This window comes from Lonchura striata, chromosome 1 (genome assembly GCF_050655825.1).
Source record: "Lonchura striata isolate lonStrDom1 chromosome 1, ASM5065582v1, whole genome shotgun sequence".
Classification (NCBI taxonomy): Eukaryota; Metazoa; Chordata; class Aves; order Passeriformes; family Estrildidae; genus Lonchura; species Lonchura striata.
This window is the reverse complement of record NC_140703.1, coordinates 37,830,528-37,847,135: the sequence shown is the minus strand read 5'-3', so window position 1 is coordinate 37,847,135 and position 16,608 is coordinate 37,830,528. Positions and strand designations below refer to the sequence as shown.

At 44.5% G+C, this 16,608-nt stretch overlaps 1 protein-coding gene across 2 annotated transcripts in view; it reads right to left on the bottom strand.

Annotated features, from left to right (window-relative positions):
• RAB30 (RAB30, member RAS oncogene family) overlaps positions 1-15,757 on the bottom strand; it is a 48,381-nt gene extending 32,624 nt beyond the window's left edge. The window contains exon 1 of one of the 2 annotated variants that reach the window (XM_021545041.4): positions 15,199-15,757. The gene's annotated coding sequence lies outside the window, so the exon portion shown is untranslated. Of the gene's footprint in view, positions 1-14,802; positions 15,009-15,198 lie in introns of those variants that run through there. The other variant, XM_077781323.2, reaches the window with a different exon arrangement.
• Between the last annotated feature and the right edge of the window lie 851 nt (positions 15,758-16,608).

Sequence of the window (16,608 nt, the reverse complement as noted above, 5' to 3'; positions counted from 1 at the left end):
AAACAGGCTTTTGGTTCACTGTCAAAAGCACCAAACAGCCCACAACAATCAGGGAATATTAGGCTTTAAAGGTCAAGTATCCCATTTGTGGTGCAATGCAAGGGGACAGGTTTGAGTATGGTTTTGGCATAGCAATGTAGGTGGGCTTGGGGCAAAGCCAAGTGTTCCACAGCCAAAAAAAGTCTATGTAGAATTTGGAGTGAAGAACTTCACCTCCAGTGGAGAGATACAAGTTTTCACTGTGGGCTTGCTAACTCCATGCTTTTGTTCACAGCCCTACTCAGCAGAACCCTCACATACTGCCTGAAGTTACATTCAGAAGTTCCAAGCACTCTCTGAAACTCATTTGGGTCTCTTTTTTTGGCAACTGATAACCTCTTCTTTCCCTTCCCACAAAATTGAACAAGCACCAAGTGAGAGTTCCCAGATACAACACAAGGGTTGCAAATAATGGGGGTCACACAGAAAGCACTGTGCTTCGGTGTTTTTTGGATTTTTGGGGGGAGGGGTTTGTTTTTTTGTATATTTATTACACGTAAGCAGTCAGCAAATGTTTTTTAAGAAGTCAGTGCATGTTTTTTGGAGCAGGTCTGTGTCTACTCATGTTTGCCTCAAAGCCAGCAAAATAAAGTCTCAGCATGGTTACCAATATCATTCCCTTTACCCTCAACATAAATACACTCATGGACAGATCCAGAGCCTGGTAGTGATAAGCACATACAATTAGGAAACCATGATTAAATATGTAATATATAATAGAAGTAAATTATTACTTCATTCATTACAACAGCCAACACTCAACACGAAACTAAGTCAAACATTAGCTGGGTTATGTAAGAACACCAGAGAAGTATTGCAGACCTTATATGGGTGGTGTCTCTGGTTTACACACTTGTTGGACTCTTCTTCGTTTTGTTATTTTCTCCTTGTTTGTACTCCATGTGGATGACAAGAATTTTCTTTACACCAGATTGTGCAGAAGGTTGTATGGGCTCCAACAACATGTGAGTTGTGCTTTGAGATAATGTATCCCTTTTTTTGGTCTATCACATTGAAAGTAGCCTGTGGCATTTTTAAATGTTGGAGTAAGAAGTCAAAAGCTTCACTCAACATTTAACTACTGTGAGCTGACTTTCCACCTCACACCTACCCCCTTGTATATCCTTTAAATTTTAAAGGAGAGCAAGTTGCTCGTAAACAGTATGTACATATTCCCCTTTCCTCATCACTAACAGTAACTTCAAGCCTGTATCATGATAAACTTGAATTTGAGGGTGATGGCCTGACTATATACTATACGAACTATATGTACTATAGAAAAATTACTAAGAATTATTGTCCATCTTTGAGCACTCTGTACACAGAGGCAAAATGGGGGAAAATAACAGAACAGATAACTTGTTCAAAGAGAGAAACTCATAAATAACCCCATGTAAACCAGACCTATCCCTCATATTATCTTTGTTGAACTATTTTACCTCTCCAGCCTCACTTTCCCTGCTGATGTTCCCAACTCTGCTTTGCTTTTCTTTACTATCATTGATGAGTATCTTTCCATTCTGCAGTCTCAATACCCACCTTCCACTGCCCTGGTATCATGCTCTCTATGTGCATTTTTGTCTTTGTCTGCCAAGAAAGTTGTAATAGGGCTGGTGTTTTTCTATGGGAAATATTTTTACACCATTTTCAGAAAATTTTCCCTTTTGACTAAGTTTTGTATAAAAGCTATAGCTGCCAAAATGGGGAAGATAATACTTCTGCATTCTCTTCCCACTCACTCCTAGGTTCTAGAAGACAGGCTATTCATGATGGCCCAGCCTTTCCTGGGGTCTTCACCATTTCTCCATGCAGAGAGGCCACATCCCATTACTCTGCAACTGTCCAAATTCTCTCCTAGACACTAGTGCCTCTGTCCCCAGACTCTAACAGAAATAGTCTATCCTGATTTATTGTTCTATGTGCAGTAACTGAACTGGCTGATGCAGCTCTCAAGTAGCTGATACTTACCCAACAAGATTTCAGATTTCCAGCCTAAAACAGACACCACCCAGCTTCCTTTAAATCCTCTCCTCCCTTTTCTCACAGAACAGCCCTACTCTTCCCAACCAAACCTTACCAACCTGCACCTTTGCTGTTCACATAGATCATTCATATGAAGAACTAGGTTACTTTCAGATGGCAAGAGAGTTATTTCCTGCAGAAGTACAGCAGCAAAGCCTCCTTAAAAAAAAAAGTCATCCCTTCAGGATTAATCCAACCCAGCATTTTCTCACATCTCAGTTATTGCAATTGTACCTCTCTAGCCTTGGCAGATCTCATCTTGGATCACTGGCATCCTCACACAAACAAACAAAAAAAAAGGTATCCTGTTAAAGCACAATTTGCCCAATTTGTATCCTCAGGGTTTCCAGTTTTTCTTCTTTCTCTGGCTCCAACTCCTTGTTATTACTTTTCACATTAATTTTACAGCCTAGCCTACATCCCCACTAATTATCCTTAAAGCAAAAGCAGCCCTGTCAACTATGCTCTCCCTCTCAGCTGGTCAGTTCTCCTTGAAAACACTCACTGAGCTTTCCCTGCAAAAATACTGCTATTATATGGCCTTTCCCTGCCTCTTAGTGACCACAACCTGTAGTCACCCACCAGAAAGCACTGAGCTCTGACATTTTTCCATTGACAGTTACTGTGGATGCAGTGATGGATCACGGGATACTGCAGCAATGTACAGTGGCAGGAGGCAGAAGGAATCTCATTTGAGTGGTCACTCTTAATTTAAAGCAGCAGGTCTCCCCTCTTGAGGCTCATTCAACTGTTCCTAAATGGAAATGTTAGGCTGTTATGCCCATGTTACTCATTTTCCTCCAGGTCTGACCTATAGTGAATGGCAATTCCTCTTGGATCCATCAGGCTGAGAGGTGATGGTCAGATGAAAGCATGCGGCTTGGGTTTCTTGCAAACAGCAGGAGAGTAGGGAATTATGAAGGATTTGAAATGTGACACAAGATGCATTTTTGATATTTACAGGGATTTCTGTGCCTTCAGAGGGAGCCCTTCCCACACAAAGCAGAAGTGTGATGGAGAGTCTACTTTCCCAGGAACAACTAAAATAGCCTTTATGAGCCTGTTCTTTGCAAGAGGACAAACAACCTCAATCACACACTGAAGCACACTGGGACCCACTTCAGGCTTAGGATAAAATCACAGACGTTCCTTTTTAAAACTACAAGCTGGAGAGCAAAATGTCAGAGCTTTGGACAAAGCCCTCAAATGCCAAACAAGCCTCACATCTCACACATGAGAAAGCCAGTGAGTTTCATCACACAGCTTTTCCCAACGTATCTTCATGTATCACAACACATATAAAGACTTAGTTAATACATTCTCCCTTTCAAAAAGGCACGTAAGTTTAAGCACTTTCTTCTTTCCTAAGAAGAGACAGATGCTGATTACAGGAAGTTCTCTGTAACAATTCTCTTTCTAAACCACACCAATTGTCTTGCCCATTTGAAAGATGCATTTGCTGTATAAGAAAAAAGACCCTTATTATTACCAATGTCTGAACCACTAAGCATCAAAATTGTTCACTTACTGGGCATGTTACTTCTTCTGCATAGCACTGCTTGAATCCCTGTAGCACCTTCCAGACAAAGTGCCATTAACATGCAAATGAAAAGTTCACACTCCTGCTTGAGATGGTACACAATTATAGTCATAAGCGAAGGTAATGAAAGGCTCAAAACAAGACAGGTTGGTTACACATGTCACAGCACTGCTTGCAAAGAATTCTCTCCTCTAATTACCACAGCATTTCCAGGAGGAATCGATTACAGCAATATGGATGAATGGGATCCTAAAACTGAAAAATGTACTGAATGAAACATTAATGCACTCATTGACTCTTATCAATATACATATATTTAATGGTATGGCCTAGGAAAATACTGAACTAAATATCTAGAAAGACCAGAATCCTGCACACTGAGGCTTTAAAATAGTCCCAGTAACAGAATATATCAAAAATATAAATTCATCCATCAGGCTATAATTACACTTCGTGTTTTGTTTTTGCTGTAAAGATGGCTGTAAGCCTATAGCCAGGCAGAATGCCAAACCACAAACTCTGCTCTATTGACTGCTGAGGTCTCCATTAGGTGCTCCAAAAGAAATACTCGTTTGCCCACACCAAGCCTAAACATGATACAATGCAACTCTACTCCATGCCAGGCAATCTTTGTATGAGCACTGCCAAACAAGCATCTGAATTCAACAAGCTCCCTGCTTCTCAGTGCATTATACACACTTTAGCCCTGTTTTCTAAGAAAAACAAGCTTTTACAATCATCTAACCTGGTCAACAGGCTCAGAATTTACTGAAGGAAAGAGTGTATCATTGCTACAATTCTTTTGCTATTGCTATAATTCTTCTAGGTGGCTGGGATGAGCCCAAAATCAGCATCCACACTGTCACTATTGGGCTGACCTCTGCTCTTGCCATTTTTTGTTTGGTTACAGCTGGCTGGTAGTTCAGGACACTGGTGCCTGTCAACCAAGAGCGCACTAAGCAGCCATGCATTTCTTCTCCAGCTGTTCCAATCACAGTTTCAGTTCTAGCTATTCATTTCTGCTATCTGGTTTCTGGACCTCCATCTACTGCTTCTGAGCCCTTGAAGCTGCAGCACTCAGTTACCAGAGTTGACAGTGCTCAAACCCTTCTAAAAGAGGTGCTCCTGCATGGGACAGAAAAGCCAAACCACTCCTTTATTAATAAGGGATCTGACACCTTGAGCCCTGTGCCTAGTTCCATTAAAACACTAACTGGTCTGGTGGATTACATAGTACATGGTGGCACTGTTTTATCTTACCCACCTCGGAGGAATTAACCAAAATGACCCACTTCTGACTCTGCTATCTCTCTGCAATGATGGTGTCTGGAACCTACAATACCAACGTTATTTAGACAATGTAACTTGGGCACCTATGATTCAGGGGAAAAAGCCAAGGCTACACCATTCAGTGAACAAACCCAACTGAACGCTATAAATTTTACGCTAACATATTTGTAAAATTATTTAAACTTCTAAAAGGATTTAGGGTTAATGGGACATTAATAGTAAAGAGGGTATGCTTTCAAGTCTTTTGGATCATATACAGGGCAAACTCCAAGCAACCATGCCTTTTGCCTCTGCAAGAGGCAAAACGCCACATCACAGAGCCAACCACACCAGCCCCAGGAACCACTGAAAACACATTGCTGCAGCCCAGCATTTAAATTAAGACATCCAGAAACACACAAGCTCTGCATGAAAAGAAAACCCTGGTTGTTAGCAGGGTTTGTTCTGCTTGACTTCAACTGAACCACTACCACACATCTTGAGGCTGTGACAAAAATGCCACCTTTCGTCTGAGAGTCACTTGATCTGTAACAATCAATCATGTCAAAGATAAAAGTCAGAATTCAGGTAGTGCTGCTTGTTTTCTTACTTATTTCCTTATGTCACCTCCAATGCTTGCAGAACTCTTTTTTTTTTCCTTGCTATCCCCTCACATCCAGCTGCACTGCAATATCCATCACACAGCACCTCCCTGATAGCTGGTGGCTGCTAAGGCAATATTTACACTATGGCTTGCATTGCATTTTATACAATTCTTTGGAACTCTTCCAAAGGGAAAGCCCCACATAAATCAAAGTTATTAGTGTCAGCTACAGGCTAAGTCCAGTCAAGAATTTGCTAGAGCTCACTGTGGAGACTGCAGATCTTTGAAATACCAATAAATGTATAGCAGAGGGGCTGAGTAATAAACTTCATTAGCATTGCTGGTAACATCTCTTCAGTGGCATACAATAAATCACTGATGAATATTCAAGGTAGCCCTCTGAGGTTATCTCAATTTTATGCATGCAGGCAACCAAGAAACAAAGTTTAGAAGCAACTTACCTGTAAACACAAGAGAGATGCAGAATTCAATTGTCTTGCCTTCAAAGTACAAAAGATGCAATTGTGAATTATATAAATTGATTTGCAAATGAAATTAAGGAGACTGTTTCCCCAAAACTACTAATGGCTATTCCCACCCCAGTTACAGCGCTGATTACTCATATTACAGTAACACCTACAGACTGTAGAAAACTGCAGATTTTTCACTGTAGAAAGTGGGGACTAACAGACAGAAGTTCTATCCCAAAGACCTTATAATGGATAATAAAACTCAATCCATACACAAAATACAGGAGCAGCCATAAAGAGATTAATGACTCAAAAACTGCATCAGAGGAAAAACGAGAAATGGATCAACCCTCCGGAGTATCAGGCAGACATCAATAAATTCATTAGCTAAGCATCACCCAGCATTGCCCAGGAGGTATTTTTAAAACCTTCCTCTGGATCTCCAAGAACTGATGTCATCAAGCAAAACGAGAAATATTGTGAGAAATGTGCTAAGAAGACGGAAAGAATATTTATGTAGTTTCACACATTTTCCAGCAAGAAGCCTGACATTTAAGCAGGATGACCTGGTTACTAGTGGCTACTCCACAAACTGATGCACCACGCTCTCCCCTGCAATGACTGACAGCTGCAGTAAACAAACAATCATTCACGCCAGGTTCTTCCTCCCCGTGGCGACAGCTTTTGCAAAACTGCGGAACTTAATGAGATGCTTTATTTAATATTTATTTCACAATCAGCCTCATTTATTCTAACAGAATTAGCTTCAGCCCACAATGAATGTTTTCCTTGGTTATTTCATTGTGCAAATCAATACTCAATTTATTTTCAATTTCTTCAGTTGTGAATTCTTAACTAGGGGGGATTTGTTTTAAACGTGCCTTTATTTATTATTATTAAATACTGGCTGACTACCCACATGGCTGCAAAATGAAACAACCTGAGAATGCTATCCCAAAAAGGTAACCTAGGAAAAAAAATTAATTTTAAGACAGACTAATCCAAGCAGTTTCCCAATTCAGAGGCACAACAGATCAGAGACAACACTGATAAATGTGATGGCCTTTGACAAAAGACTGAATATTCACAATGAGCAAGGTGAAGTTACTCATGATGGAAGCACGCATGAAGGCCAGGTAGCAGCTTGAAAAGGAGCTTTAGAAGTTCCCCATATTACATTCACATCTGCAGTAGAAAATTCAGGAATGATCCATAATAACCACGAATAATGGCACAGGACAGGGCAATCTCGAGCATCTCCAGCACAGGGATGTGACCCAGCAGACCCTTCTCACAAGCCATGCTTTTGAAGACATTTTTGTCAGTGCTTCCTACTGACACATAGGGACCAGTGACACGCAAAGCTAATACAAGTGCACCAAGATACAGCTTTCCTGCAGAACTGTGACAACAGAACTGCTACTTAAAAGGAAAAAAAAATTTCCTAGTAGAGTAGCAAAAGTCATTTACAAACATAATTTACAAACTGAGAAGTACCTCAGAATCACAATATGGATATATTTAAGTTTATTTTCCAGTTTTGTGTGATAGGCAAAGAGACACAATTTGGAGTTAACAACTGCTAAAAGACACTGATTGTGTCTCCACTGAACATACACTACATCCCTGCACGAGGTGTTCAGGGCATGCCAACCACAGGTCACAACACAAGACAAGACTTGACTCCTACAGATCCCACAAAGCTGTTTCCATCCAAGTCCTGTGCTCATGCTTCCTTCCCCTAAATAGGCTGAGCAGAAATCCATTAGCATGGAGTTAAGAGCTCAACTTTAGACTCCTGTTTGCCTGCTGAAATTAAAGAGTTAATAGAAACCTGTGTTTATCTGAGGGTTTTCTATGTGTGCACAAACACATCAATACAAGCAAAATGCTATTACCACATTTTAGAAATGTGAATACTGCTGACTTGAAGGGAATGGGCACATTTCCCTTTTTAGAAGGAACAAATTGTTCAGAACAAGGACAAATGCAATAGAGAAATCAGGCACCTACTCTGCTTCTACAGTTTCAAGCTGCTGGTACACGTAACTCTGACACAGTCTTCACACGTTTGGTTTTTTCAGTAGACCCAACATTGTTCAAGAACCCCCTAAGTACCTACCACTCTCAAGAGCAAATACTTACAGTAGGGATTCTTATATGTGAGAAATTAGAGGGTACCACAATATTCTGTTGGCTACAGACAGAAGACAGCTACTGCCAACAAGGCTGGAGTAATTGCAATGATGCAGAGACTCACTGCACTTGAGTGTATTTTAGACAAAAAATATGGAATTAGCTGCAAACTGTGTCAAATCATCCCCTTTAGAGTAAAAGCACTCTCACAGAAAATGGGATTACAGAGAAGAACAGCAGAGCCCAAAGCCATCAGCACACAGGTTGAACTTGCTGCTACATCTCCAGTGAACCAGATGCTGACTATTCTGATGTCCTCAGCAGTCCACAGAAACACAGAAATCCCAAACCTTCCTTTACCTTTTTGTGACAGCTAGAGATTTCTCTAATCTTTGCTGGAGTTTAAATAAACTCATTACCACAGGTTTATTTGAATTTATACCTTTTCTCCACAGGACACGTTGCACCGTGAACTTCAGAGGGATGCAAGAATAAAAAAGCTAAAGTTAATTCTCTTAACCTTCTTCTACATATGCAAAAATGAACTGACACCCCCACAGCAATTTCAGGCTACCTGACTCTCACCTCTAAAGATTACTCGTCTCAGGATGGAATAATCTGATATCTCCAGATGACTAGCAGGGATACCAAATGAGCTAGGAAAGCTTTTTCAAGCCTATATTTACTTTTCAGGTATTTGTGTTAATAGCTGTAAAGCAAGAACAACAGAAAAATAATTATTTTCTCAAATGGCAGTTGTCCTGTCAGTTAATCAAGTTCAATAGGTATTATAATAAAGTCTCAATCTCCAGTGTTGGAGAAGAAGGAATTTACAACTCCCTTCTACCATCAGAAAGCAACAGGAAAATATGACCACGCAGTATGGAGATGCCAGAGAGGATTTCTTGATGTCAATTCAGGTTATACAAGGTTGTCTTACCATGTTTTTAAGTAACCATGTTATTTTCAGTAAATATTCCCATGCAGCCCCAACTGTCATGAAAACACCACTCTTCAGGCCCTTGAAGCACCATGAAGAAATTTTCACTAATTAAACACAAATCTGGCTTTCTTTAAAAACTCGTTAGATGAAAAGACTTGACTGATCTATTTTCCATTTCTCCAAGTTCAGGCAATGAAATTTAAATCACAGAGAAGTGCTAATGATTATTTTTCAAGTCCGCTTTTCATTACTGAAAGTACTCTTTGCAATATAGCAAGCCCAAAATCTCTTTTCTAATCCTGGCAATCCTTTAAGTTTTCTTTGATTGGTTGTAAATCTGAATGTTGATGTTCACATCTCAACTAATGGCCTATATCCCAAACATGGATCTGGGATTTTTCTGGATCTCTCATCATACTCATATTTACAGAAAAATTACTATTTGGAGCAAAAGAATGAGCATTGAAAAGACAGGAGGGTTTGATAAGTTCCTGTGCCTTAAGTTTCAAGTCTCATGTAGGGTGAGACTGCTCTGACAGATGGAAAACAAACAGGGAGAAAGCAGGTGGGAACAAGGACATTAGCAGCTCCCCTGGAGCTGGTGCTGTCTCTCCAGCAATACCCCACTAAGTAGAAACATCCTGCACAACTCCACACAGCTTTGTCAGGGCTGGAAGAGCACTGTGGGGAGCAGGGAAGGCTTTGGGTTCTCTGGTTTGGAGAAAAGAGGTGACCTTATTGCTCCCTGAGGAATGGACGTGGAGAGAGAAATGCTGATCTCTTCCCCCTGGTACCCAGTGACAGGATGCATAGGAATGGTTCAAAACTGCACCAGAGAAGGTTCAGACTGGACATAAAGTATTTCTTGACCAAGAGCGTGGTGAAACACTGCAACAGGCTTCCTAGAGAGGGGGTCCAGGTCCAGACCCCAGCCTGTCAGTGTTCAAGAGATATTTGGGCAATGCCCTTAGCATGTTTATGGTCAGCACTGAACTAGATAATCTTTGTAGTTTCCTTCCAACTGAAAATATTAAATTCTAAGTGCTTGATTACTCTGGAGAGGGGTCTCACCCTTCCAGAGCCAGGTGACAGGGTAATCCCTCCTGCCAAAGCTCTTTTTTTTTTTTTTTTTTTTTTTTTGGCTGTAAGGATTTTGGTCTAAAACACTCAGGAAAGCACATGCAAATGATTGTTACTGTGGGGGATGATGCGAGACTCTCATACGCAGTCAGATTCATTTTCTGCACTGTTCCAAAAAAAATGGCATCAAGGCTCAGCACCAGCCTACAGGATGGTAGTTCCATGACAATTCTCTTTTACAAACAACAGCCTGGATTTATATCAAGAAATACTCCCACTTTAAATGCACACATGCTGCCCTTTGAGAAACTGAGTTTTTGCTTAATCAAAACCAGCAGAGTTTAGTTTTTGGAACCTTCATTGCAGAGGAGAAGCAGCACAGTGGGTTGGGCTGCTGGGGCCCTGCATGAAGTCCCTCTCTCTATGGAGGGCATCTTTAGCAGGACACAGTAACCCAAGCACTGCTTGACTTCTGTACTTTGGCATCTCTAACACCTCTTTTTTTTCCTCCCCTTTTAAATTCAGCCTGCAGGATACAGTCTTTTAAGAAACCATGCACAAGCTCATCTTTTTTCATGCCAGCACAGCCTTTCCTCTTCTCTCTTCCTTTTTCTCATTACTCTTTTCAAGGTCTAAAAGAAAACACTATTCAGATACTTAAAGGCTGCAGTTAACTTTTTAGTTCAGCAGTACTCAAAAGAGAGTATTTCTGCTAAAAGGAAAGAAAATAAACAGCGGATCCTGTGATGCTTAAAAGGACAGCAACAGATCTGTGAGACCTTACTGAAGGTTTTCTCCTCTTTTTGTACAAGTATTCCCTAATTATCTCAGGAAACTAATAGCTAGGTTAAATAGGTTTTAAATAGGTTTAAATTTTGCCTTAAGTATATTAGGGAAGGGTGCACCTCTGCAGTGTAGTGAAAGCAGTAACTCCAGGAGAGGCGAGATGACAAACAGCAAATGAATCTCAAGCTGTTCACAACCTAAATATCTCTGCTCAGCTCAAAGCAGCAAAGCTCTCTAATTATTTTTATCTATGCAAGGTGAAATCAAATGACATTACAACACAAATCTCACTAATACCTTATGCAGGGCCAATGTTTAATAGCACAGATTAGTTATGAAACTACTGCAACAGCAACAGACTTCAGTGTGGTCTTGACTGTTTAAAGGCTGATAATGATTTTAAGGGACAAGTTTTATCCTTGTTCTGCCCTAATTATTTCAACATATTAGCACCTGAGGAGTATTTGACCCCTTCCTTCCCCCCACTTTAAATTTATGATTTATACAGAGGCCAAAACCAGGATTATATGACAAACATGACAGACCACTTCTTTCCCACTGTAAGAGAGCCATTAAAAATAAAATGAGAATTTAGTTAGTTATTGACAGAAGCACTGGGAGGGAGTGGGAAGCTAAATGACTTGCTGCAAAATGAAATTGTGGAAACTAGAAAGTCAATCAAAACACTGCCTCAGGTCATCTCATCTGCCCTCCAGCCAAAGCAGAGCTGCTGCTGAGCATCTCTGCCTCAAGACTTCTCCGACTGCCCCAAGACCTCTCCAACTGGGCCAGTGTTTTTGGTGTCAGAAAGCCATCTGTAATATAGGAAATTATTTTACTGCTTCCTAAATCTCCTGTTCCAAAGTTTTGCAAACCTCCATACAAGCATCAGTATCTAAAGAGCTTCACCACTGCAAGGTATGCCCATCTTGTGCTACTTTCTGCACTCCTTCATGCCATCCACACAGTTGCAATTAATCTCTCTAATCAACATGCACAAAATAGCATCTATCATGTTCCCCACTCCTCCTTCTGTACTCACAGAGAGCAAGGCTTGCACTCAAATTGCTGGTCCTGTCCTTAAAAAAAAAAAGGCAATAAGCCTTAAAATGAGAAATTGAATCGATCTAGATCCCAGCTACTATAATTTCTTGTTTGGCTATATTTTGTGTAAAAATAAAAAAATGCCAACAATCCTATGCCTCCCACAAAAAGCCAGCTGCAAATACACCTCTCTGGGACACACCACAAAACCCGGAGCAAGTGTCTCCATTTGCCAGTTGATGGATGCCAGCTTGGCTGTCCCAGCGAGGACACAAAGCAAGGCAGCTCCAGAGCTGAAACCACACGCTCTCTACAGCTTGCATTAGAGCCACCACACTCCAGCTCAGGCTGTGAGCAACACCTACCACCTGCAGCTGGGTCTGGGAACATGGGGGAGCACACAGCACAGCCAACAGAGAAAAGCTCCTTCACAGCAGGGTGACAAATGGGGGTCGTTTGCCTGCAGACGCCGTTCTCCCCTTGCTTTTTTGGGAAGCGACTCCACGGTTCCTCCCTGAAGAGCAGCCTTCAGCCATCCACCTCTGGCTTCAGGAACTTCAGCTGTCTCACCAGATTCCAGCTCCAGGCTACAGAAATCCCAGTCCTCTCATAGCTCATCTCTGGACCAAAGAGGAAAGCTAAGCTGAAAAGTCAGCAAGGCTAGCCCAGCTCTGGCTAGTCCCAGTTCCCCTCATCTCAGCAGAATTTGGGTTCCCCTGTACATGAGGGTGGGTGACACACAAGCATCCCAGGGCAGCAACACTTCTGGGACAGGCAATTTAACACAGTTCAGGGCACACAGATGATGCTCATAAAACAAATTTGCAAGCATGCGATTTCTGACTTCACTAGGAAGCCAATAATTGGCATTATGCTCAATTTCATGAGGAACAGGACTAAAATACAAGAAAACTCTGGAGGGTATGACCATGAGACCACCTAATCCTAAATTTCCCTTCAGAAACTTGCCATGAGTAAGAAACGGGGGGAAAAAAGGTAAAGACACAAGGAAATGTTTAGTGCTGCCTTCCTGGGATATTTTCTTTGCTTCCAGCAACTGGCATTTTTGAGAATTCTTGACTCAGAGTAAACACATACACTGCATTTAGGTCTTTGTGGGACAAGAGGAAGGGTCCCCTAGCTCATCTGGGTTGATCCACAGCAATCATTGAGTGATTTTCAGCTTTTTGTCCCTTTTTATGTGTCTGTATTTCAGTTTCTGAAAAGCAAAATTTTAGCTGATTAATACAATAGTGTATATTTCTGAGGTACATTTTTAATCCACCTCCTGATATAGCTAATATAGCTTGAAAATGCTAGCATGCATTGTCACAAGTCTTTCTGAATCAAACAAATGTAATAAATTTTGAAAAACATACAAGTATGTACTGCTATTTATGCTTGTTTTGTTCAAGATATATACATATAGAAAGATGAAAACAGAATTTTAAAAGATCAGCATCAGAAAAATTGTATTATTCAAATGCAAAATCCCTGGCCATGGAGTCTTTGCTTGTTCTCACCAACTTCTAAATCAGTATCTCCCAGAACAATTCCCAGGCTACACTTTCAAATTATCACTTCATAGCCAGGGCCTTCTATCCCAAGCTAACAAAATCACTGCTATAAAACTCCTTTTACAGCCAAGATGGGAAACACTCTATTAGATTATCTGCTCCTTGCCTTGTAAAATAAAGGGGTAAACGCCATTCCAGGAAACAAAAATGTTAAAAAAAGACCAACCAAAGGCAACGCCTGCGTGCACTGTTGTTCTTCCCCTTTGAGTCAATAGTAAAGAGGAAGGAAGGAAAAAACACAGTTAAAATAAATGCAAGGAGGTGTGGATGCAGCATGGAGCATGGACCACTGGAAAAAGGGAAACTAAAGCACCATCCCTTGCATACGGACACCCCAACACCGCCTGGGTGTTTACAAACACTTTGAGCAAAGCAAACAGGGCGTTTCATTGTCCCCACTGCACTCATGTCACCCTCTCCCCAGCACTGCAATTCCAGGGAGAGCCCTGCCAGAGGACACACAGTGCCAGTTACACAAGAGAAGCGCAGAAGCAAACATGCAGCAGAGGGCAGGAAAAAAATTTAAATATCAGCTCAGCTGCACAGTCTCTTGCTGCTCTCAGAACAGCCACCAAGTGGGGCTTTGGTGAGGATTAACTTTAAAAGGCACTGGAACATAGTGATGCACTTGAAGCGAGCAGGACTCCCCTGTGTGCACACGTTTCATTGCCACCAGCACAAAATGAGGTGTCTGGGGTCCACTGGCAATTGCAGAAGTAATTTAGTTATTATAAGGGGATAAAACCTTCTGATGTCACATAATAACAAAAAACATCTTTTATGTTGTACTAATACCTTAGCACTGTTCAAGAAAACATCCAAATTGCACCTAACAAACAGCAAGGAACAGAGAAACAAATAAAAAGCCGCACTAAAATGAAGCTCTGCTGGACCACAAAGTTTTTACAAAGTTTAAAATAGAGGCACTTCTTGTATTTACTATAAAAGTGAAAAAGATCAGAACAGTAGTTTGGAAGTTGAAATAACACATCAGACTCTCCAGCCAAGAATTTTTAAGATCCTAACTCATTATGTGACTTGGAAAAGAAACATGGACCAACTGCACACAGCCAGGACTGAGTCAGTTGGAATCAAATCTCCCCCGTTTCCCTGAAAGAGCGGAGGAATAGCGGTGTCATCAAAGCAACGAAGCCGCACGACAGCAAACCAACGCCCCCAAAACCACCCTAAAGCACACCTCGTATTTATTCTGTCCTCAGGAGCCCGGCTCTCGCAGGCTCCGCAGCGCTTAACGACAGCAATTCAAAATCCATCTTATTTTCCACTCTTACCCAGCGAGGGAGACAAACGAGCCAGGGCTCCCCGCCGGCCCGGGACCGCGCAGCTCCGGGGCGCCCGGAGCATCCCGGAGTTGCGGGAGTTTCCCGGGGGCTGCGGGACGCGCAGCGCGGCGGCGGAGCAGCCGCCGGGCCCGGAGAGCAGCGACAGGCACTCATCTCCGCGGCATCAGACCCGGCAGCGGGCTAGGGCTTTTCCCCCTTCCCGTCCCTCCGCCCCTCCTTCTTCAGCAGGACCAGGGAACGACAGCGCAGTCCCGCCCGGCTGCGCTGCTCGCCGCTGAGGAACACGCAGCGCGGCGAAGGGCACCGGGAGATGGGGGCCTGGGAGGGAGGAGGTAACGGGACAAGGAAAAGCACGCAAAAAGAGAAGAGGAGCGCAGAACTCACCTGGTTTGGGATTTTTCCTCCCTCTCCACGACCATAAAACGAGGCGGGAGCCAGGAGCCGGTCAGCGGCGATGGGAAGAAGCGGCAGCCCCGGGCGGCCGCACGCCGGGGATAGCGGGGCTGGGCGCTGCAGCCCCCGCACGCCGGGCTGGCTGCGGACCCCGGAGCTGAGCGCGGGGCAGCCCCCTTCCACTGGGATGGGTGCTGGCCGCCCTCCCGGCGCAGGGCAGCTCCCGGGATGGGTGCAGCGGGGCTGGGCGCAAGGCAGTCCCGCTCGGGGATGGGTGTTCAGTCCCCACCGCCCGTGCAGCGCAGCGCAGCCCTCCGGAACGCTGTCGAGCCACGCTGGGGCCAGGACGGCCAGGACGACTGGGACAGGAGCTGCAGGGCTGGGCGCAGGGCAGCGGTGTGCGGGATGCGAGCAGGGCCGCCCAGCGCAGGAGCGGCAGCGCGGCCCCCCCGCCGGTCCGGCCGCGGCACCGGCCCAGCACAATGAGCGGCGGCGCGCGGCGCGCCCCCGCGGCCCCCGCTGGGCAATGACATCACCCCTCTCGCTCGCCGGGGCGGGGCCGCTGCCCGCGCCGCCGCCTCGCCATTGGCTGGCGCCCCTTGGCAGCGGAGGCTTCCGGGGCTTGTAGTTTCTTTACCGTTGCCACATGGCGGCAGCGTGCAGGGCGTGGACTCCATTTCCCGGCAGGTCCCGCGCCTCGTGGCTGCGCTGGGAAGCGGGGCCGGGAAGGAGGCGGTGGCCGCCGCCATGTTGATGGCGTGGGACGCTTAGCTCTGGAGGAGCGGTCGGGGAGCCGGGTTAAGATGTCGGAAAAGGGGCAAGGGTGGGAGTCCTGTCTTGGTTTAAGGGGCAAGAAAGAGCTTGTGCGAGCGGATAAAAAAAAAGGGGAGGCTGAGGAATAGCCGGGAGGGCGCGGCGGGTAGGAGAGGGGCGCCCTGAAGGACACGGCCGATTGTCACTGGGTGGCTGCCGGCCGTGGGTGAGGCAGCGGGTGTCTGTGGTGGGAGCGTGGCCCGGGGTTGGAGGCTCGGCCGCGGTGGGTGCGTGGCGGTGGGGCGGCGGCGGGCAGGGCGCGATCGGACGGGCAGGCCGCTCTGTGCGGCGGGGGAGCCGGGCGGGCCCGGCGGCGCTCGGGGGTGTGCCCCCCGCGCCTTGCGGGGAGAGGGGCCGCGTGGGCTGCACCAGCCGCCGTGCTTGGCCCTTGGATCAAGTACGGGCTGTGGGTTAAAGGGCAGGCCTGGGCGGCCGCAGGGAGCAGGTTGGAACGTGCCCTTGTCGCACACCGGGTGACAGCCTGTGCATCGCTGGTTTGAGGGGTTTTTTGAGGGTTCTGGCTCTGTCTGATGCCTGATAAGTGCACTAATGGTGTCTGGTTGTTAGAGACATACGGCTTGGTGTGAC